Source organism: Cupressus sempervirens, chromosome 3 (assembly GCF_028749045.1).
Source record: "Cupressus sempervirens isolate cs-2001-9-10 chromosome 3, ASM2874904v1, whole genome shotgun sequence".
Classification (NCBI taxonomy): Eukaryota; Viridiplantae; Streptophyta; class Pinopsida; order Cupressales; family Cupressaceae; genus Cupressus; species Cupressus sempervirens.
In genome coordinates this window covers 532,121,031-532,144,122 of record NC_143120.1, presented here as the reverse complement: position 1 = coordinate 532,144,122, position 23,092 = coordinate 532,121,031, and the positions used below count along the sequence as shown (strand labels likewise).

Sequence of the window (23,092 nt, the reverse complement as noted above, 5' to 3'; positions counted from 1 at the left end):
TGTTTTGTATATATCAACAATATTATTAATGTTACTTATCACTTCCTTTATGAATAATCTAAAGTGTTCTAGAGATTTCTTCATGAATATTAATTCAGAATTCTAGTTTCATATGATTAATCTGTTATGTTGCATGCAAGTTTTTGAAGTGATTGCCAATATAATTTCTAAACTGGATGTTTTTCCTAGTTTTTCTAATCTTGCTATGAGCTGTCTGACACCTTATGTGAGGCTAGATATCACTTCATCGATAAATTCTTTTCCAAACAATATGTTTTCAATTTTATTTTTCTTATTTGAATTGTCTCTAAAATTATGTTGGTTGTGACTTGTTAAATAAAATATATGTTTTCCATGTCTTCGAGTTATTAGGAGGAAGAAGACATTATACTTAAGGGGAGCAGGCATCCTTTTGTTGAAGCTCAAGATGGTGTAAATTTCATACCAATGATTGCCATCTTGTGAATTGTGTAAATAGGATTCAGAAGAATGCCTACTTTTTCATCTTTACTTTCCTTCATTACATTACAATAATATTATTATCTTTGTAATAATGTTAATCATATGGCTATTTTCTAGGTGAGGGGTAAAAGCTAGTTCCAAATCATCACTGGACCAAACATGGGAAGTAAATCAACTTTCATTAGGTAGGTATGGTGTTTTATTTTGACTATGGCACTACATATTGTTTATTTTCCTTTACATCACGCTACTTAATATGTTTTCAATTTATATCTTTTATTTTAAAAGTGAACCGAGTCAAATTGAACTAGATATTTTAAAATTTTGTGATTTTGTTTTGGTTTGGATATTGTTTGATCTAGCATTGTAGAGCCCATACACTAAGAATTGCCAAAGTTGATAGTATCTTTATGTGAGCAATTAAGAATTATTGTGGCTTTAGCCTTAAACTGTTGTTGCATCTCGACAATTCTACTCTTGTTTTCTATAAAAAACCTAGAAGTTTCTTGTTTTTTGCTCTGATTTGGTGGTGTTTGGAGTGATTTAGTTCTTTATCTTAATTGCATGATCCTTCCTTCTAAAAGTAACTAGACCTTATAATTCTCTTTGCTCTTGCCCAATCTCTAGAATTTGTAGTGAATGTTGTGTTGGTCTGATTTTTCACAGTGTAGAAAAACTCTAAAATTCTGGTGAAAAAATCATTTAGGTTTTTTGATTTAAGCATATTAGGGTTTTCTTTCCTCCTATTTCTCAAAATTTTTAGGTTGCCCTAGTTGTGCCCTGTTTCATGTGTTGTTAGATTCTATTAACTTCTCAAGGTTGGTCTCTTAACGTAGCCATGAAAATGCCCTAAATATGAAAACCTTAGGTTCCCCTTCAATTTTTTGAAAAGGATTTGTAAAATGCTTAAAGTTTGTCCTTTATGATCTTACGGTGTAAGGTTTCACGTAAGAGCAGAATACCTTTTTCCTTTTGTTTCCCTGGTCTTATTTTATAGTGCAGCGAAGAAGTGTAAAGGATTTCATGTTCTACGGGGATACGCTTTTGTTTTTTGTAGTAGCAAAATGGTTTGGCGAGAGGCTTCTCAATCATACAAATGGTTTTGTAAGCAAAGAAGCGTAAAGGTCTATTGTGCTTTGAAAAATCTTGTTACGAGGTTATGAGTAAGCAGTTTGAGCAAAGGGTTGGAGAGGTACTGAGTTGTGATATGCGCATATACATTTCAATGGATAGCATAAAGGCTTAATGCCTCGACATGGCATAAAGTTTGATCTAAAAGGGTGCATGAAAGGTTTTACGGTTCTATGGGTAAAAGGATTCCATAAGAGCGAAAGTAAGGTTCAAATGTGATTATGTGCATACGTTCTTGAGTTCATAGACAATCGTAAAGCCCTTTTTTAGTAGTAAAGGTGTCGAGTGGGACATGTTGAATTATTAGATGGGCCCTGGTGCAAGCAAATTAGATGAAGACATGAGATCCATGTCAGATGGGCCCAGCCCGCGTGGCATATAACTTAAGGTATGAATTTTATATGTGCACGAAATCAACGACGAGGTTATTTTTTGTTTTTCTAAGATCAAATTTGGGTCATTGATTTTTGAAAAGGGAAATTTTGTCATTACACCTTTACGCTTGCAAGACAAGCGTATGAATGAAAGGCTATTTTATCCTTTCTCCATGGTTATGAGTTTAATCTCAGCGTGTAAGTGTAAAATGGTAAATAAAAGAAGACAAAGGAGAAGGTTTTACACTTTTACAAGAAAGGGTAAACGTAAGAGCGGGATATCAATTGAGAAGGCTCTCTTAGCATACGAGGTAAAGGTAACCTATAAAGGCGTAAAGGATTAATAAAAGAGAGCCAGAAGGTACTTCAATGCTATGGTTAAAGTTAAGAGCGTAGAGTGCAAGGTAGATTTTGAAGTCTTATGGTGTCTCGAGAAATGAAGTTAGCGGAGCGACATAGAAGAGATTTTTAGGGTTTTTGCTGATACAAGGACGTGTGAGCATAAAAGGAAAAAGGGAAAGCCTTAGCAAGAGTTTTGTGCTCATAAAAGGAATAGTTGAATCATGAGATCGAAGGTGATAGTCAAAAGGCTTCTGATCCCACGGTGTGAAGGGTTACGTATAAGTGTAAAAGGTGAAGAAGGCTAAGATAAGGGTTTTATGCTTATACGACAAAAGTCTAAGTCATAAAAATGAAAGTATGTAGTGAAAAGGTTTGAGATCCTATGGGATAAAGGGCATCATAAGAATGTAAAAGCAATTTTCAAAATAGTGCCAAGGCATCATTACATTCTTACGATTAGGGTATGCTAAAGCATCTCCGAGTGAACGTAGAGATCCATCAAGGGCATTTTTGGCATTACGAAGATTAAAAGTTTGACTCAACGTAAGAATGGGAGATAGTCATTTGAAAGAAAGCAACTAATTATGTCACACTAGGTAAGCAAGAAAGACAAAATCGCTGTAGCCAAGTAAAATAAAGCTTTAAAAAGTACATTAGAATCAAGTGTTGCGGTTGATATACCTTGATGACAACTTGCATAAATGGTTTTAAAGCTTGTGCATGCTAAATTTATTAAAAAATCTGGTAGATGTATGATTAAAACATCAAGGATTTGATTGAATGTCAGTGTATTTGCCACTGTGAAGAAGCTTGTTTTTTGTTCCATTTTGAAATTTGAAAGTTATAGAACTCTGTGTGTTCTGTGCTATTGTGAAAGAATTCAAAATATAGTTTGAAGAGAACATGGATGACAAAGAAGTTGAAAAGATACATGAAGAAGAAGTCAAAGTCAAAGACAAGGGTGATGATGTTGTAGAGGTCACACCAGAGGGAAAAAGGAAAAAAATTGCTGCTAAGATAGAAAAGAAGACAAGGGTCAGAAAACCAAACAAGCATGCAGAAGACTGGCTGAAACTCCTTCCAAGGTCGTCAAATGTTATTTCTAAAAAATGACCATATTTTTAGAGACCCTTATGTTTTTGTTTGAGATGTTGAGTTCCCTAGAGTGACTAACTACGATCTTTTCATGTACTTTTATCAGAATAGAATAGAAAATGTGCCAGTGTGCAACCCATGGAACATAAACATGACAAAACTGATATTTCCAAAAGTATTCATTGATGTTGATTTGTTAAAGGCCCTAATAAATTCCTACAATCCAATAACCAAAACATTCCATAGGCATAATGGGAGTATATTATGCACATTGGACAAAACTTCTTTTGTCGAAGCCTTTGGATTAATAGGACAAATGGATGTACCTATTGACATTGTAGATTTGCAGGGAAAGTTTGATAGGAATAAAACCTATTTTGTGAACAATGTTATGCTACCAGATATTCCTTATAGGGTAAAAAAGGTAAGGTTAATTCCAAAAAAGGTGGGAGACTTTCTACCTTTGAGTAGGTTCAAGAATTATTTCAAAAATACAGTCTATGGGTTGCACAAAGTATTGGGAAGTGATGGTGCAGAGGATTTTGTGTATGGTTCTCTTTTTCTAATGGCATGTGATATACAGGACCCTTTCCACCATAAGGAGTATGATTATGTGGCCTTCATCATTGACAGTATGCACATGCAGATTTGTGATGCTAAGAAGGGAGAGATGAAAGACTTCAAGTTCCACCATTATTCATTACTGATGCACCTTATCCTATATAGCAACATTGGATACATCAGCGGGGACTTCATTGACCAAACTTCTGATGAATTTGGTGAGTTACCTATGCAACTCTGGACTCATATTTGGCATAAGGATTTTTGTTATTCAGATGCCCTTGTTTTCTTTAATTTGTTTAGTTCTGCTATCATGAGGCAATTAGATCATACTTTCTTTAGGGCACCCAATGTTTTGAAGACTCTGCTTAGGCCCTCTTTCTTAGATGAAAAAAAAAAATTAGATCATAACTGGGGAAGTATCTTTTTGTTTATGGAGTGCACTTTAATCAGAGTATTTGCATGCCCACTGTCTCCTCATCTACTGCCTAAATATCTATCCCCTAGATTGGCTATTATTGAATTCTTTTGGCAATTTCTTTTGATGAATAAAGAAATGATCCCTCCTTCTTTGCATAAGCCTACTTTTGTCTGTATAACCTTTAAAGTAGGAGATTTTGAAATAGGCAAGAATGCATTTGAGGAATTAAGTGAGTATTTAGGTCAGTACAAACTTGCTACTGGGCCCTATAGGATGTATGATCATGACAATTACATTACAAATGAGGTCAAGGGCATTAGGGGTTACATTCTACCTTCAAGCAAGCCAATCCCTATAGAGGACCTAATTGCCAACATAGTAGCAACAGGGGAGGTAGATGAGTTATTAACGAAATATGAGGAAACAAGGAAGGTGGAGAATGCTTTGAAGAGGACCAACCCTGATTTTAAGGATTTTTATACAGAGATTCCATATCCTAATAATTTGAGAAATATGGTGGACAATTTTGACCACATTATGTCACAAATGCCTCATGAGCCAGAGGGAGAGGAAGCCATTGTAAATAGAGAATCCCTTGAGCCAAATACACAATTGGAGATTGAGTTAGAAGAGGAGCAACCATCAACTTCAGCCTGGGTGCCACAAGGAAATAAGAGATAAAAGACAATGCACATCCCTGAAAAGGTGGTAAGCAGAGCCATACAAGTAATGTCTGGGAATAGTGACTATTTTGCTGATACTAGGCAAAATTATTTTCACCAAAGGGCTACAGAAGCAGGGAAGGCTTCTATTGATTTACAAGTTGCAGCATCAAGATTGGATGACAGGCTCATTCAATCTGAAAAGTTCATGGAAGATGATGATTTCATTAAATCATTAGAGTTTAAAAGTTTTCTTTATAAAATCAAACAAAATGAGCTCACATTGGGTCTCATGCTAGGAGAGGATCCAAAGAAGAATAAGGAATTAGTTGAAAAATTATTGGCTTATGATCCTGAGAGTGAAACAATGACTGCTGCAGAAGCCAAAGAATTGGTACATAGGAGTGGTATGATTCTAATACCACATTGGGATATTGAGAAGGCCTTTGTGCCAGATCAAGTGAGAAGACAAGACAAGGCCATCAATTATGAAGCCACTAGCAGTGAAGGTTTTAAAAGAGGGTCATGCTTTAATGTAAACACAAAAATCCTAGTAGTATGGAGTGTAGCCTCTGACACTAAGAAGCCCAAAATGATGGATATAGAAGAGACTGCACAGGACAATATGATTGTGTGGATATTGGAGAGCACTACTGGGAAAGAAATTTCAAGTTTGATTAAACACTTTGCTCTCATGAATGAGGAAAAGGTTGATAAAATTGAGGATAAGATAGCTGCAATGTGCAATGAATGCCTTGATATTAGAAGAATATATGAAGAAGAGCTCAAAATGAGCCATGTACAAAAGCAAAGAATAGAAGAGTTGGAGGAAAAAATTAAAATTCTAGAAACAAAAATAAGATACCTCAAGGAACAACTCAAGGTAGAAACAGAGGCAAAACATGCACCAAGACAAGAGGAAGAAAGAAGGCACAATGTAGAAGCAGAGGTTGAAACAGAAGAAATACCTATAGGGGTAACAGTGCCAGTGCCTGTGATTAGTGTGGAAACATAAGTTTCCCAATCTAACAGTAACACCAAGAAAAATGCCTTGATAAATGTATTAAATCATAGAATAAGCATTTTGAAAAGAATATCTCAAGATGTTTATAATGCATTCATCAATCTACAATTTGCAGAATAGGTATGCAGGGATGCAATTAGATGGCTTGAGCCTATTTTTCAACAATGGGGGCCATATATGCAATTCTTTGACATGTTGATACCCTTGTTAGCCAAGAAGCCAGATCTCCCAGATAAAGTTATTACTGTGAAGGAAGGTATGGATAAAGTGAAAGACTTATTACAAATCTTCACAGGGAAGTTGACAGTAATTCAAAGAAAAATGAAAATGCTAACAAGTGGTTTCTATTCTTTAATTCTTTCTATTATTAATTTTGATGACAAGCTAAAAGATTTTAATGAGTGGTCTAGTTCTTTTGATCGTATTATAGACTTTCCACAAGTGGTATTCATTTTCCAAGATGGTATTGATGAATGTCTTTTCAATGAACTAATTGATACCCTTTTCAAGGTTGCAACTAAAATGAATAGGTTTACCATAGAAGGAAGGGTGATTACTAATGCCAGGTGGTAGAAAACTGTTGATGAATTAACAACAGTTAAGGAATGTGAATGGCCCACCAAAAGAGAAGTTTTTGTCTGGGAAGCAATCACAGAAATCAAAGCATTACCAATAGGGAGCAGTTAGAGAAAAAGACAAAGTTAAAGATTTTATGCTCCAGCTATCATCTGCTATTATTTTTATTGTTCCTTTTTGAGTTAAGATGTCTGGTTCCTTTTGTAAAAGGGTAATATACTCATTTTTGTAAAAGGACACCTGTCAATTTCTCTTAGCCTGAAGCTTGTTGCATCTCACACTATATAAGTAAGATTCTAGGGCTAGAGAAAGGGTCTGAATTCTATTTTTCTAAGTGATACTTAGTCTATTTTTGGTCTATTATTTTGAGAAAATTGGTGGTGTATTTTCTTTGTCAGATCTTGAGAATACATGAATATAGAATGATTTGTGTTTCTTTGTGAAGGTCATTCTGAGTTTACTATAAATTGTATACAATTTTCAAGGAAAACAAATACAAATTATGAATTGTTCCCATATTAGTTCTTTCTAAACTTTGTCTCCTTTTGATTACTTGGTTATCTTGATGTTGTATGAGTAAAGGCTTGTGCAATTGAATGCAATTCAGTTAGGTTGTATATCTGTTTATCACTGCTATTAATTCAATGGATTAAGTAAAAGCTTTGATGAATGTGATAAGATTTCTATAGTAGTGGAAAGGATTTTGAATGATGAATTATGATAAGAATTGATGATAAAATTTGTTGTAAGGCAACAAATTAGATCTAGAAATTTTTAGTAGACTTTGAACCCTAATGGATTAGGCACTGATCAAATTTGATCCAGCTGAAAAAGAAATGTGTCACAAATGGTTGTCAAAATGTAGAATTAAATCAATCTTACTTTTATTTCTTGAAGATTTTCAAAGTTGGCTTGTACTTGTTTGCATGGAATGTTTTAGCTTCAGTTAGCCACTATTGCTGAGAACACCTGTAGATCTATAGAAGAATTTTGGCCATATCTACTATATGGGATGTGTTTATCAAATTCTCAAGAATTGTACATGTATTTGAGGATTTGAGATGAGAATCAGAATGAAACTAAAATAATCCTCATACAGTGTTTCCCAGTCATGAATCATCCCTGGGTATACCCACCCTGGTTTTGCAGAGCTTGAAGAGTAGAAAACCACCCATGGTTTTGTTGAAGTTGGGCCCAAATGGTTTTGCACATACAATTGCTAATAAGAATTGGCTAGTCTTTAGATTGTGTGAGTATTGTCATCTTGGTATTAAGCATTTTGTTGCTTAGTATTTTTAAAACACCAACATGTTGTTCTTACTTTAAGTTCTTTTGGGAATAATCACTATTTTTAGTTGTGCTGATCATGTCATTTTTTGTTCCTCTCCTTGTTTAGTTTTCTCATTTCTCACTTCTACTCTCATTCAAGTTTTTTAATGTTGGGTCACTTCCTTTGTAATTTGTTTCTAAGAAATATTTTCTATTAAGCCAATAAAAAAAAAAAATGATTTCATGTTGAATGGATCTTATTTCCTTAGGGTGATCACTAGCTCAAGAAAATGTAAGGATGCAAGGTTCCAATAACAAATTTTTAGAGAGCACATTGAGGAGAATGTTCTTCTAATGAAGTTCAAGTAGTTAAAAATGCTACATATATTCATTGAGAAACCAAGTAAATTGGTTGTGTCCAACTACATGCACATCTAGTGTACCCTTTATCAGGTGTATGTCATGAGATCAAGAACATTGGTGAAATTCAATGGTTCAAGAAGGTAGTGATAGAGACAAAGGAGGTGTGCATGCTTGCGTGTAACCATCATAACTCCTTGACATTGCTTCAATCCTTTTCGATGAAAGAATTCCTCAATCTAGTTGAGATCTGGTATGTTTCCTACTTCATTTTTTGAAGAAAATGATTAAGTTGTAGAAGTCATAGAAAGTTATAATCAAGAAAAAAGATTGGACTAAGAGTGAAAGTTCAAGGCAAGGGAAGAAAATTGGATAAGGAGGTTTTGGTCAGCAATGTGTTTGGATCAAGTTTGAGTTAATTAGGATTTGAGCGCAACTTTCCATTGGCATCAGATTTGGGGATTCTTAAAGCTACATGTACAAGTGCCTTGTTAACATGTTTACCTAGAATAAAGCTACAATTCATGAGAGTGACACCACCTTAGAAGCTTAATACAACAATATTTACTAGAAGTGAAAGAAGTTGAACACACATTGACCAATGAAAACATATGTCATGAATCCAAAATGATGTGCAAAAAAACCCAATAGAGGTGTTCCCATTGATAACAGTGAAACAAAGAAGAGCCTTGCAAAGACCTCCAAATAAATTAGCATATACAGATAGGGTCAGCAAGGCATGCAAAAGGCCAAATATGTGGTGGTGACTATATAAACCTTGAAGATTGTTGCATCCACATGGAATTCACCTTCTCTACCAAGTATTTAGATCCTTTCCTACAAAAAAGAGCAGACTAACATATAACTTCATCCACTTTGCTAAGAGGAACATAACCTATCTCTTGAAAAGCAAAGAAGCATGTGTTCATACACAATGCCTTGAATATCATGCCTCACAAGACATCCCATTATGGGTATAGCCTACCAACATAATAGAATGTAGAGCCAAAGAAGCCAATACAACTTGATAAGAACCAAGATGTGCAGCCAATCAAGGCCCCATTCTAGAAAGTCTGCAACTTTGTATCCCAAGTTTCTAGCAATGAGTAGCTACCAATATATCCATTGGATGATGCCTATACTTTCTAATCTAGTGACTCAATGTTTCCACTAGCTATGTATCATGTATAATGCAACATTTCTTTTCTTGCATATGTCTATAATTATTACTATCAGTTTATCAGATGGATTCCAAGTTCAACTGATTTCCTTGCACTTGAACACTTCAACTTCTTTTGATTTCTTCAAGTTATGGTTAGGTTTTTAAAAAATATTTTTATTTTGAAAATTAAAGTACATATACATTGTATACAATTCATTAAATGAAGGTTGTTGAGTCCCTCATTCATAAAAAGAAAATCCCAAAATTGGTCTCCCAGTCATAAGATAAAAAATGAACAACTCCTCCATTATAAAATTGAAATCCCAAAATCTAAAAACTACTATTTACCTATTATAATAACTTTAGTTACATTTTTTGCTACAATATCACCTGTACAAACCAAAACTAGGCAATATAGCCAACAAGACACCCTGAATCTCAAAGTTTTGACGATAGTTACATGGTGCTAATACCATCCCATTGGAAGGAAATATGTCAGAAAGGAGAGTTGTTTAATACATCACATTGTGATAGGTATATTGTATATCTTAGGCATCTCATTATTCATAAAGTCTAATGTATAGGGGGTGAAGTTTATTCAATAGATCTTGTAATTTTTCAAATTATTGCCAGGGTTAGCTTCAAATATTTGTGAAAATACTATAGTTTTGTTTTAGGCCTAGATGTTATGTGAGCCATGCTTCACAAAGTCATACTTCATGAGTTTCACCTAAAAATATGGATTTATTTGTAAATAGTTTTATTCATCTCTTCTTTTAAGTAGTCAAATTCTATGTTTACACATTCATTATTGACTAGAGCTTATGGTTCAGGAAGATCATCGGTGCATGCTGGTATATTAAAGCATATGAAGCTAAATTTGGGCCATTAAATAGGAGCAATGTAAAAGAATTTTTGTCACCTCATAATGCATTAGGTCATGGAACTCATGCTTCTTCAACAACAATGGGTAATTTGGTAGATAATGTGAGCTTTCTCGGGCTAGCTCTAGGATCTGTGAGGGGGGGGTGCCCCAACATATCACATTGCAACATACAAAGTATGTTGGGCTACTGGTGATTGTAGTTTAGTCGACATACTTGCTACATTTGGTGATGCAATTCATGATGGTGTGGATGTGCTCTCTGTGTCTCTTGGATCACCACCTCCACTAGATGCTTATTTTGATGATGCAATTTCTATTGGGTCATTTCATGCTTTGGAAAAAGGTTTAGCTGGAAACTCTGGACCTTACCTGGATACAGTTACAAATATAGCTCCCTGGTTAATCACAGTAGTAGCAAAAACAATTAACATAAGTTTCCTTACTACATTGATTCTTGGAAGCAATCAAACCTTCAAGGTTAAACACCCATTCTTCTCTATTTAGAAAATTGTGTAAGATGTTTAATATAGTTGGATCATTCATACTTAGTATCAATAATAATAAATTTCCACAATCCACATTATATAGAAAAAGCTATCTTTGGATTAAATTTGTACACAATTTTTGTACCCCTCTATGATTCATAATATCCTAATGATGAATCATGAAATCTGATCGGAAAGATTGATACAAAAAACATGTACACAATTTAATTTTAAATCAATTTTCTTTCTCTACTAATTTAGTAAGTTAAAGTTTGATGGCATTAATATAAGGCATATTTTGTCCTATAGGGTCAAGCATTGTATACCAAAAAGCTTATGGGGAAGTTGTATAGCCTTGTTTATGTAAAAAACATTGCTTCTAGGGATGCTACTGCCTCGCAAGCTAGGTATGACTTCTAACATTTATTGCTAACTTTCACATTGAATGAAGTAATGGTTCTCATAGGAATAATAAATCTATAGGACTTGTGAAACAAACTCTCTTAATGCTACTTGTAATCACCTAAAAATGGTCATCTAGACTTTTAGCCCCCTTCTCAACATTTTGGCTAAATTAATTTAATCATTTACCTAGACCAAATTGCTAATAATCAATTTATTTGATTATAACCTATAGTTTGACTATGCTATCCTAAGTTCATTATTTGATTAAAAGAACATGTCCCCTTTTAATTAAATAAAAGACCCCATTCTTCTAACCCACTTAAAGTGCACACATAAAGTCCTTTTTCTATTTTACAATTAAAAGAAAAGGTTTGTGAGACTTTTGTCTCATATGACAAGTCAACTTATATTCTATTGGTTGACTTGTGTGTGCACATGGATCACTCCTATTTTCGAATTCAACCGTTGATCATCCACCATCTTCATCTTGATCTCCATCGTTCGTACATCTTTAAAAAAGAGAGAGATTTCTCCCTCAATCAATCCATCTTTTGAATATTGTTATGCTGCAGGTTTTCTAATAGATTTCTTTGGAGCTTTGTGGAGAACTTCTATTTCTTGTCTACATTCTCTCATCCATGGCATCATGGCATTCTAGCTTAGCCTAGCTTTTATTTTTACATGTAGCTTAATCTCACATAGCTTAATAATGGTATTCTAACACTCTCATACATGTTTTAGCATAGCTCCACTTTGCATCTCATTCTAGCTTAATTTTCATTTGCATTGCATTCTTGAGGAACTCCTTGAGACATTTGCATTCTTGCATCTTGTCTTTGGAACCTCCCATTGCATGGTTTACTAGCAAGAAGAGTATTTTTAAGGCTCATCTGAGAGCCCTTGAACTTGAAATATACTCTCTTGTACTCTATGGATAGGGAGCTCTAAGCCGGCATCCAAACATTCCAACTCATGGAATTGTTTGGATAGTTTAGAGTGGGACACTTTCGAGTGTACATTTTTGGCGCCCACCGTGGGGCTTGAATCAAGCTTCTAGCTCCATTTGCTTTTATTTTTCATCTCTGGTTTTTTACAGCAGCATATTGGATCTAATCAAATGCTTTTGTAAAATTATCACTTTGGTTTTAAGGCCAAACCATAAGTAAATTGGTTTGAAGGCCAAAAATTTAGTTGGTTTAAAGATTTAATCATATCTTTTAAACCGCTTAGAGTTTGGTTCTGAATTTTTTTTTGCAGGTTGGGTATGTGTATTAAATGTCTCAGTTAAATTTTCAAAGAATTTTGACTTGATTTGCGGAATTTATAATTTTTTCTTTTTTTTTTCATAAAAAGCCATTTTTGATCGCAAATCAGCGAATTTTTTTAAAAAACTTACTTTTTCAGAAATGGGTTTCAATTATAATGGAGGTTATTTCTTTGTATTTTGAATTTTGAGGTTGTATTAAAGATCAAAAACTCGATTTGATAAATTTGTCTTATTTTGACAAAATTGATCTCTAGAGCGCAAATGAAGAGATTTTTAAATTTTTTTTGCATTTTTGGAAAGCTCTCTGATTTTTAATAGGGGTCTCTTCTTTCTATTTTTATTTTTGGATAAAAAATCATAGTAAACAAGTCCAATCTTGTTGACTAGGTCAAAATCAAAGAGTAAAAATGAGAGCATTTGTGATTAACTTGCACTTTCTTTGCATGCACTTGGTTGGAAGATAAATTGGATTTTTGAGGCAACTCACTACTTTTTATTGCATATTTTTATGTTATTTCATACTAACTTTTAGTTCTAACAAGTTGTGATTATAGGTTGCCATCCTTATGAAAAAAAAAATTGAAACATTGCATAAAAAGAACGCATGTCAAAGCTTCAAATGCGCAAGGGCTACTAACATTGTTTGTAGGGCTGCCCAATGCATAAAAACCCAATTTTTCTTGTTCTTTACTTTTTACATGTGTGGCATATACTATTTATTTTTTTTTAGGCACATTAATACTTACGATTGAGATCTTTTGGTGATAGGAGAGTATGCTCTTCACCCTTGTGGTGAATCAGAAATCTTGACTTACCATTTGGTTTCAAGAGTAAGAGGCAATTGAATCTTCTTGGCGTGTTTGGGAGAAAATGATTGGAATAGGAGAGTATGCTCTTCACCCTTGTGGTGAATCAAAAATCTTGACTTCCAAAAATTGATCCACTCTTTGTGTAGTTTAGAATCCTTTAGAGGGCCTGCTCTCGGACAACCTGAGAGGAACGACCCAAGTGGGGACAAGCTGATTACCTGGCTCTTCCAACCCACTATAAACTCAAGGCTACCAAGGACACAAAACTTTGGTAGACGTAGTGTTTGTCTTCGCCTAGTGTGATTGTTTATGGGATTTCGACCATAGGGAGATCACTAGGCAAGAATGCTTAAGGTACTCTTGTGATCGTGAGATCGGTTACTCATCGCAAGGTGAGGTGTCCCATAATTGGGAGCAAGAGGAACACTATGAATGGAAGCCCTATCTAAACACCTTAAGTTAGTAACTACTTTTTTTAGCCACTTAACTTCTTGGTGCAAGGATCGATCCTAGTGGACTACCCGGATCACCCCAAGATTTTACACTCACCATATGTGTTCCCTTGGTTGTGCTTATGGCATTTCCATGACAAAGCCAATATCTCTTGTGGGCAACCACTTGATGTGAGGCAAAGGAGCATCAAGCGTGGGCCAAGTTGTTGAGTAATGAACCATGACTTCTAGGTAGATATTGCTTGATGTGTTCTCGAATGTGTTATACCAGTGAAAATGTTTTGAACATACACGTGATGATAGTTATACAACTTTCTTTTGAGACCTCAAATATGCTTGTATCATGCAAGGTTGCTTTGTCCCTTGCTTGATTGTTTGAAGACTACTCCATGTGTCACTATCTTGCTTAGAAAGAAATTGCTTTTGAACATCAAACTTGCTATGCTATCAACTATTGTCAAACTTTGTCAACCAAGTCAAAACATCAAATGCAAAAATTTTCTTGTGTTGCTTGCTAAGAGGAGTCTCATCATTTGACTTTTCTTTTATATGTCTCTAGTGCTTGAACATGCTTAAAGTGAATCTTTGGTCTTAGTACTCATGGTCTTCCTATCTTCATGGTCTATGTCTACTTGCTAGTTATTCTTTTGATGAAATGGTTACCTTGATTTCTTGACTACACTCTTGGGTTGGAGAGTTGTTTACTTGTCACCCTGCTTGCTCTATCTATTTGGCTATTTGGGCATCTTGCCTAGCTATTGACTTGAGTCATTTATGTCGTAAGTTTCTTGGACATATTGTTTTACAAGTCACTTTAATCTCTCTCTACTATCTTGGAAAGTGAACACTCTACCTCCTATAGTTTCAACATCAAGTTATCTTCTAGGTTCTTTTATGCTTGGCTTTGCATCTAAAACTATGGAATTCAAATCTTGTGCTACCAAACCTGAACCAAATCTAGATGATCATGATATCCTCCATATCACTAAAGAGTTTCAAGATCTATATGCACAATACAAAGAACTAGAAGAGACAAATGATCTTTCTTACCTTCATCCCTCTAAGCACATGATAGAAATGAAGTCTAAACTTGAGAAAAGGTTAGAGGAGAAAATTGCATCATTACATGAATCTTACTTAAGGTCTTTACATGCATGTGAGTCACATTCTTTGAGGTCATCCTCTTCTTCTAGGTCTACATGCTCTACTTCAAGACATCAAATGTCTTCATCTTCTAGATCTAAAGACCTCTTTAGAGAACAAGCAAGTCATACCTTATTTGAGCCTATGCCAAAATTTCATGATGGACCTATCTTTGACCAAGATAATAATGAAGACATGGATGCATTCTATTCACTTGAGAAACAACCAAAGGACTGTAGACATACTTCTAATAGAACTTTTGCTCCCTTGGAAAATTCTTATGATGACACTTTGCAAAAACTTCTTGGCAATAAGATCATCATGTTACCTAAGTCTAGCTCATATGGAAACCCATTCTTGGATAACTATTGTGCTTATCATCAACATAATGAGCATAGTACTTCAGATTGCATTGAGCTAAAACATAAAATCCAAGATCTTATTGATAATGGAATTATTGATACCTCTAATGATTCATGTGATGAGGATACTTTTCTTGAGAAAGATCATATTAATGAGCCTATGTCTAGTGATGGTTTCCTTGATACCTCCACTTCTTCCAACACTCGTGCATCTCCCAACACTTCAAATCTTTCCAACATGCCTCTATCAAAAAAGGAACCTAATGCTTTCCACATTGACTACGTGTATCCTCAAGGGCTACCTCTAAAAGAAACTCAAGCTAACTTTCATTTGGCTGCAAACCTTTTCCATGCTACTAATCCTAAACATCCTCAACCTTCATACACTACTATGCCTAATCCAAGCACTACTCCATTCACTCTTCATTCTCCCTTGTCCTTAGAAGTGGCTTCATGTCAAGAGGACTCTCAAAAAGAAAAAGCTATAAATGTTAAGAAAGATCAAGATCAAGCACCCTTTCATCTCCTTCAAAATGTCACTCCTCCATATCCTATGTCTTATCCACCTCCTAAGTATGATGAAGACACAACTTCCATTATCTCCCTTGAGCTTATTGAAAATTATGAGAAAAGTTCTCTTCATATGCTATCCAAAGCTACTTGTCAAGATCAAAGTGTCCCCTCGTGTTCTACTTCTCCACATCCACTTCAAAATTGTGCTCAAGCTTCAAGTGCTTTTATTAAAAATGTTGTTCCTATCAAAGGTAATCATGAGTCTATTGATGGCTTTGACCATGTTGCTCATTCTAAAGATGTTGATATCCCTTCCCACTATCCCTTTGCATCTTCTAAATCTATCCTTGGTCCTCATCCATTAGAGCTAAAGCCTTCAAACCTTCCATCCATATTGGGGCCTTACGTTCCTTCATCTCCTACATTCACTCCTAGCTCATTCCCTAGCTCTCCTATAATACCTCAAGATCAACAAAGACACTCATCCTTGATGACTTTTCACCCATCTATACATCTAAACCAGTCATATCATCCTTATTCATCCATAAATCCCAAGTCCTTTGGAAGTGAGAATAAACATAAGAATCCATTGAAAAATGAAGATCACTATCTCCCATCTAATCGACATGTGAATGCTAAGAAGGAGAATTCAAAAAAGAGACCGCAAAGGTCAACTATTAAGAGAGCTAAATCAAAGCAAATGTGGGTTCCTAAACCCATTATTGAAAAAATGTGTTTTGAAGTATCGAAAGGAAAATCTAAAGCTATATGGATTCCCAAGTCTCTTTTAAAAGACTTGAATATTGAAAATACTTCAAAGTTGACATTCAAGCTTCCAAAGGCTTCCATTCCATCTTCTTGCAAAAATATTTCTAAAAATATTCCAAAGCCTTCTACTCCACTTTTTTCCAAATCTCTTCTACCAGCTCATACATCTAAATCTCAAGCTATTTCATCCATTATTCCTACATCATTCCAATACCCTTCAAGGTGTGTGTCAATGTTGATCTTGTCCAATATTTCAGCTATCCTCATGAAATCCTCTAAAGCTTACACTTACTTTCCATACATGAACTCTGATCCTCCATATACTCTTTCTACTACCATTTTTCTTTCATCACCCTATCAACATCTTTGAGCATACCTTTCTATGGCCTTGGCTTATCATGACTTATCTTTTCTATAGGAGCACTATCTACAAACAACTTGAGCTCTTTCTAAATATTCAAAAAAAATAAAAAAATGTGCCTTGGTGAAAACTACTTCTTGTGGCACCTTGGTAGCAAAAGTAAAGAGAAATAAATTTATCCTATGGTGAAAACTACTTCTTGTGGCACCTTGGATAAGTACCATGATGAAAACCTGGCAAACAGGCGTCATGCGTAATTCTTCCATCATCCATCTATCCCCTCTTCTCTCTTTGATCTTGACAATGTTGAGCTATCTTTGCATATTGGCTATCTTATCCACCAGATTTTCTATTGTGCTCTCCCATTCACTCATAGCCTCTATCTTGAGCTTTATTCTTATTGCTCTATCCCATTGCTATACTATCTAGTTGACCCCTTAGTCTTGATCATAATAAATGAAACATGGTTCTCATAGGTCTCTTGACATGGCTACTCTTTTGGACTACACACTTCATGCTATCTCACTTGTTGGCTTCATTGCTTATCCTACATGCTATCTTTCTCATTACTTCCATTGCTTATCCAAAATATGCTTCATATGGCTATCTTTCCCTAGCTTGGGTACTCTTGAGGAGTCAGTCCTTGAGGATCACTTTCACTTGCTTCATACTCTTTTTCATCCATCTTTTCTTATCCACTGGCTCATTGCTCCATCATATCCTATACCTTGCTAGACATTGGGAGAAAATGATGTGATCTTTCTTGAGAACTAGTGATATCTAAAACCTTCTAAAAAATTCCAAAAAAAATCATATATGATGCTGAAAAAATCCTAAAAATCATAAAATGCCCTAAAAAAATGATCATCTTAGTGAAAACCTAGCAAAAGGCGCTTTGATGTATCACCAAAAAAAAAAAAATCTGTCAAGTGGTGAAAACCTGGAAATAGGCGCTACTTGAAACCCTTGCACCTATGTCTATCAATCTCAACCATCCACTTCACTACACATTTCCTAGCTTGGAATTGTTTCTTGTCCTCATCTTGGGGGCACAACTGCTTAGCCTATTGAGGTATTCTTGTGCATTAGGGTTTCTTTGACAACTCACAAAATAGTGTTTCTCAACACTTCCCCCACCTTGACATCAAGTGTTTTTCAACACTTTACAGATAGTTTACCTACGGTCTCCGATGTCGCAATATTTCTCACTATCAGAATCAAGTCTGGAAGAAATGGCCAAGTGACTTACACACATGCACTTTAACACTTAAATGATTGAGCTATGCTGACATTTATCTACTTTGTGTGTTGTCTATGATGATTTCTTTGCCATGTGTTACCTCCCTAATAGTCTTTCAAGGATGTCATTGACTAGAAGACTGGGGGCATGTGGCATGTCTTCTTGATTTCTGCTTGTGGGTATACTTTTGTTTTTCTATAGTGTTGTACGCATTTATGCTGGTCCTATTTAACACTTTGACTTATAAATGTATCATCCTTGACTGTTTTGGAAGACCACACTTGGGGTTTATCCTGGTACTTATACCTTGATACATGTGTAATCTTGCTAAATTAAACTTAGGGAATCTAATCATGTAGTTATCTTGACTTACATGTCTCTGATGCTTAGATTGGATTTCCACATACCTATCTAATATTGATCATATTCATATCCTCATAGTTATACTAGTGATGGTTGTATGATCTCATGATGTCCCTATTCAATGCTCAATGATGAAATTAAGAGTCTAAATGTTGCACTTCTTGCTGGTAAACCACTTTGCATATTAGCTTGCATTTTAGGTTCATTTTCTATCTTAGTCTTGCATTCTTGCATATGGGGAGAGCTCTCTCTTCATCTTTTTGTGGACATATCGGCTAACTCCTTTCATATATTTTCTTTACTTTCTTCTTATTCATGTATTTTCACCTTCTTAATCTATCACTTTATCTCTTTTCTATCTTATCATCACATTATATAAAGTTTTGACCTCTTAAATAATTTCAATGTCCTAGATTCATTTTCGGGATCAAAATCCAAATTCAAGTTCATCTTGATGGTCAAAATTGTCTTTTAAAATTCTACTTTCTTCTAAGCAGTTAGCTGACCTTTTGAGGTCTAATCTTTAAATCATCACTGGGGCATCTTCATTTCTTTATGTCTTCATCATTTCCATACTTCATATCTACTTCTATTCACCTTTTCACATCTAAATCCTCTTTCTACTCGATTTGACCTAATTTTTATGCCATATCCTTCAAGGTCAACTCTAGTCAAACTGGGGCATTTTATCAATATCTTATAGTCATTCTTGGGTTCTAATCATCTATCTATCATCTTGGACATTTCTTTATTCTATTTTGCTCATGTCTAGCCATTTTTTTGCATCCCCTTACCTCATTTCAATTTCGATCCCGAGGGGGCAGAAATACTCTATTGCTGATTGTTACAGCTATATATTTCTTAGGAGCATTTGTTTGACCTTATCACTTGCTCTCAACCTATTCGCTTTGCTAGGTGTTAAAATTCTTTTAGGATCTTAACATCATCTTCCTAATGTTCAGTACTACCGCTATCAGGCTGTGCATTTAGGACTTGCTATCTATTTCTGCATTTCATTCTTTGGAACAGATATCTATATCTATCATCGCCTACTTGGCTTCGATTTTCTTTGACATAATGTGTTCCCAGATCGATCACGCATTAGTCAAAGAGGGGCAAATGTAATCACCTAAAAATGGTCATCTAGACTATTAGCCCCCTTCTCAGCATTTTGGCTAAATTAATTTAATCATTTACCTAGACCAAATTGCTAATAATCAATTTATTTGATTATAACCTATAGTTTGACTATGCTATCCTAAGTTCATTATTTGATTAAAAGAACATGTCTCCTTTTAATTAAATAAAAGACCCCATTCTTCTAACCCACTTAAAGTGCACACATAAAGTCATTTTTCTATTTTACAATTAAAAGAAAAGGTTTGTGAGACTTTTGTCTCATATGACAAGTCAACTTATATTCTATTGGTTGACTTGTGTGTGCGCACATGGATCACTCCTATTTTCGAATTCAACCGTTGATCATCCACCATATTCATCTTGATCTCCACCATCCATACATCTTTAAAAGGGAGAGAGCTTTCCCCCTCAAAGGATCCATCCTCATTTGAATATTGTTATGCTGCAGGTTTTCTAACAAGTTGCTTTGGAGCTTTGTGGAGAACTTCTCATTTCTTGTCTCATTCTCTCATTCCATCACATTAGCATAAGATCATATGGCATTCTTAGTATAGTTGCATTTTAGTTTAACTTTGATTCCTTTGCAAATAATTAGATCACATAGATTAATAGTTGGATTTTTAACATTCCCATCTCATTGTTAGCATAGCTTGCATTGTGCATCTCATCCTAATCTAGTTTCATTTTTGCATTGCATGATCTAAGAGTTCTTTGACACTAGCACTCTTGCTCTTGTCTAAAGAATCTCCCATTTTGTGGTTTACTAGCAAGGGCTATATTTCTAAGGCTCAGTTGAGAGCTCCTATATATTCATTTGTATGCCCCTTGCACTCCATGACTAGGGAGCTCTAAGTCGGCATTCGAGCTTTCCAATCTATGGAGAACCTCAGATAGAATGATTTAGAGAAGTGCACCTTTTCTAGTGTACACTACTTGAGCAAAAGGTAAATTTGTTCTGTGCTTCCAAACTAGAACACAAAAGCCAAGCAGTGCTACAACACTTAGTGTCTACAATGCCCAAGGAATTGAAGTGATCTATGCTTAGATCAAAACCAAGACTATAGTTTCTTCCCCTATTATTCCATGTGTACATGGATTTTGAAGTGGGCACTAGTATTCTTTCCTACATACAGACATCAAGGTAATCAATTGGTAATTTCTACATAGGAAAAAAGGTAGCTATCACCATGCATTTGCAACTAAAATATTTTTAAAAAAATACTTTGACTAAAAATTCCTTGATATTGATACTCTATAGTTCTCCACTTTTGAGACTAGCCGCTATAGAGATAGCTATCAAAATGACACTTACTCCACAAATTGCATTTTTCTCCTCTAGAGGACCTAGCTCTTTGTCTCCAACAATATTAAAGGTAAGCAATAGCAATCTTCTTGCCCTTTTGCAATATGATTTATTTACTATGAAACCAATTTGATCGGTGTACATTATATCAAATGATAATGTCTCCTTTCAATAATGAAACAATGATGCAAAACAAGAAATTTTTGAATGCCTCTAAAACTTAACCTTGGATATTCTTTAGTACAAACATTGTTCTTCTTGTTAAATATAATTATAAAAGTGTCGTACAATTTGAGAGAAATAATTATTTACAATTTTGGGGTCACTATAAGTCAACATTGTAACAAAAAAGAAATGGAAATCTTCATATTGACGAAAGTTGCAATGAATGTATTCCCCTGCTTTGTTATTGAATTGAATAATCATGTAAAAAAATTCTTATGTCTATTGCTCATTTTTGTTTTATGATATGCCATTTACACTTGCTTTCAATTGCATATGTTTGACTATCATAAGCAGGCTTCTTGAAACACACCTCTCATGGATGTCCTTTCAGCATAGAAACCAAGTCTAGAAATGTCTGCAGTGCATTTAGTATATCCTTTGCCTTAGTTGAGTTGCTTATAAACTAGGCCTCTTCTCTTGTATTTAAATTTGAAATTTCACAAGCAATTTGGGTAATACAAACACCAAACACTGATCACACTGTTTAAAATCTATTTCTCATCCCATAGCTTTAGTATTTCTAGTTCACGTGTTGTTGAATTTCTCTAAGGTGAAGCTTGTCTAAGGTAAGTCAACTGTATGCTTGTACTCATTTTCATCTTTAGTTTTACCTTGAGATGTTTTGTGCACTACTACCATGTCACTATTGATATAATAAATACTGTGGGACCCATCTTTATTCGGATTGATTTTCATAAAGGATTGTCTTCCTAATGTTGGGTGTTTCAAAATTCCATCGCATATATTATACTCTTGAATGGATTCAAAATTGATTATTTAATAATCATTTTTTTAGAAGTAAAATCATTTACTTATTGGCAATGATTTGATTTGTCTTTATTCTTGACAGTCAGAGCTTACTATTTGGTGTGTATGAGAATGTTTTGTATTAAAAAATGGAGTGTCATGTATAAAGGATGTATTTGATACAACATTGACCTTGTTTGGGCTTCTGTGTTGAATATTTCTTATATGCGTTGTGATAAAGTTTAATGAAGGAAAAGACATGTGTATTGGTGGAAATATACACTACTACAAATTTCAAAAATATTACTCTTTATTTCTGCTATCATGGGCCATGCACTATTTAGTCCAGGGTGAATATGTCGTTATTTTATAAAGAAAGTCATATCAGTTCTTGGAGCATGTGTGAGGAGCTCGAGATTTGGCTAACTATGATTCTTCTTATCATGTGTGTACTAAGTGAGTATCGATTTGGGTACAAGTCTTATATATATCCAACTCTTGGAGAATATAGTTGCTATTTCATTTTTATGAATGAGTCGAGTCAAGCATACAATGTAGTAAGAGCAGATATATAGAAATAAGAAGTTTATTACAGATTGGGAGGTGAAAATATACATTAAAGGAGAAATGAATGAGTTGTGTGATAGATATTATTTGATGTTGTGCATTTCATTATAGTTGAGATGTTGTCTTTGAAGATGATATTTATAGTGCAACATTCATTTTTCATTTATTGCTGATAAAAAAGTTATCTAAAATGTTGAGAATTTTTTGAAAAGTGGTATTAAGTTTTGCATTTGTGTTGGTGCTTGCATTTGTAGTCTGGGTTGTTGGTGACCATTTTTCATTTTGGTTAATAAAAGGCTCTTGCATGCTGTGGTTTTTTACCCATAAAGGTTTTATGTGAATAAATTAATGTATGCATCTTTATGCTTACTCTCTTTAGTCTTTAATACTTTATGTTGTTTAATGTGCATTCAAAAGTTCTAATAGTTCTGAAATATTGATTCATGCCCATAACAAAGATGAAGACTCACATAGGGGATAGGAACCCACAAAAAAGATGAAGACTGTTAATTTTTTTGACTTGCATAAGGGATAGGAGCCCATATCAAAGATGAAGACTATTGGTCTATGGTGCAAGTTAATCAGTGATGAAGCAAACAATGAAGAAATGCCCTCTC

General features: G+C 34.6%; 2 pseudogenes; both read left to right on the top strand.

Annotated features, from left to right (window-relative positions):
- LOC149567511 (DNA mismatch repair protein MSH2-like) overlaps window positions 1–651 on the top strand; it is a 73,339-nt pseudogene extending 72,688 nt beyond the window's left edge.
- A 3,069-nt stretch (window positions 652–3,720) lies between these two features.
- On the top strand, window positions 3,721–22,038 carry LOC149567510 (subtilisin-like protease SBT3.9; annotated as a pseudogene).
- Window positions 22,039–23,092: the final 1,054 nt, after the last annotated feature.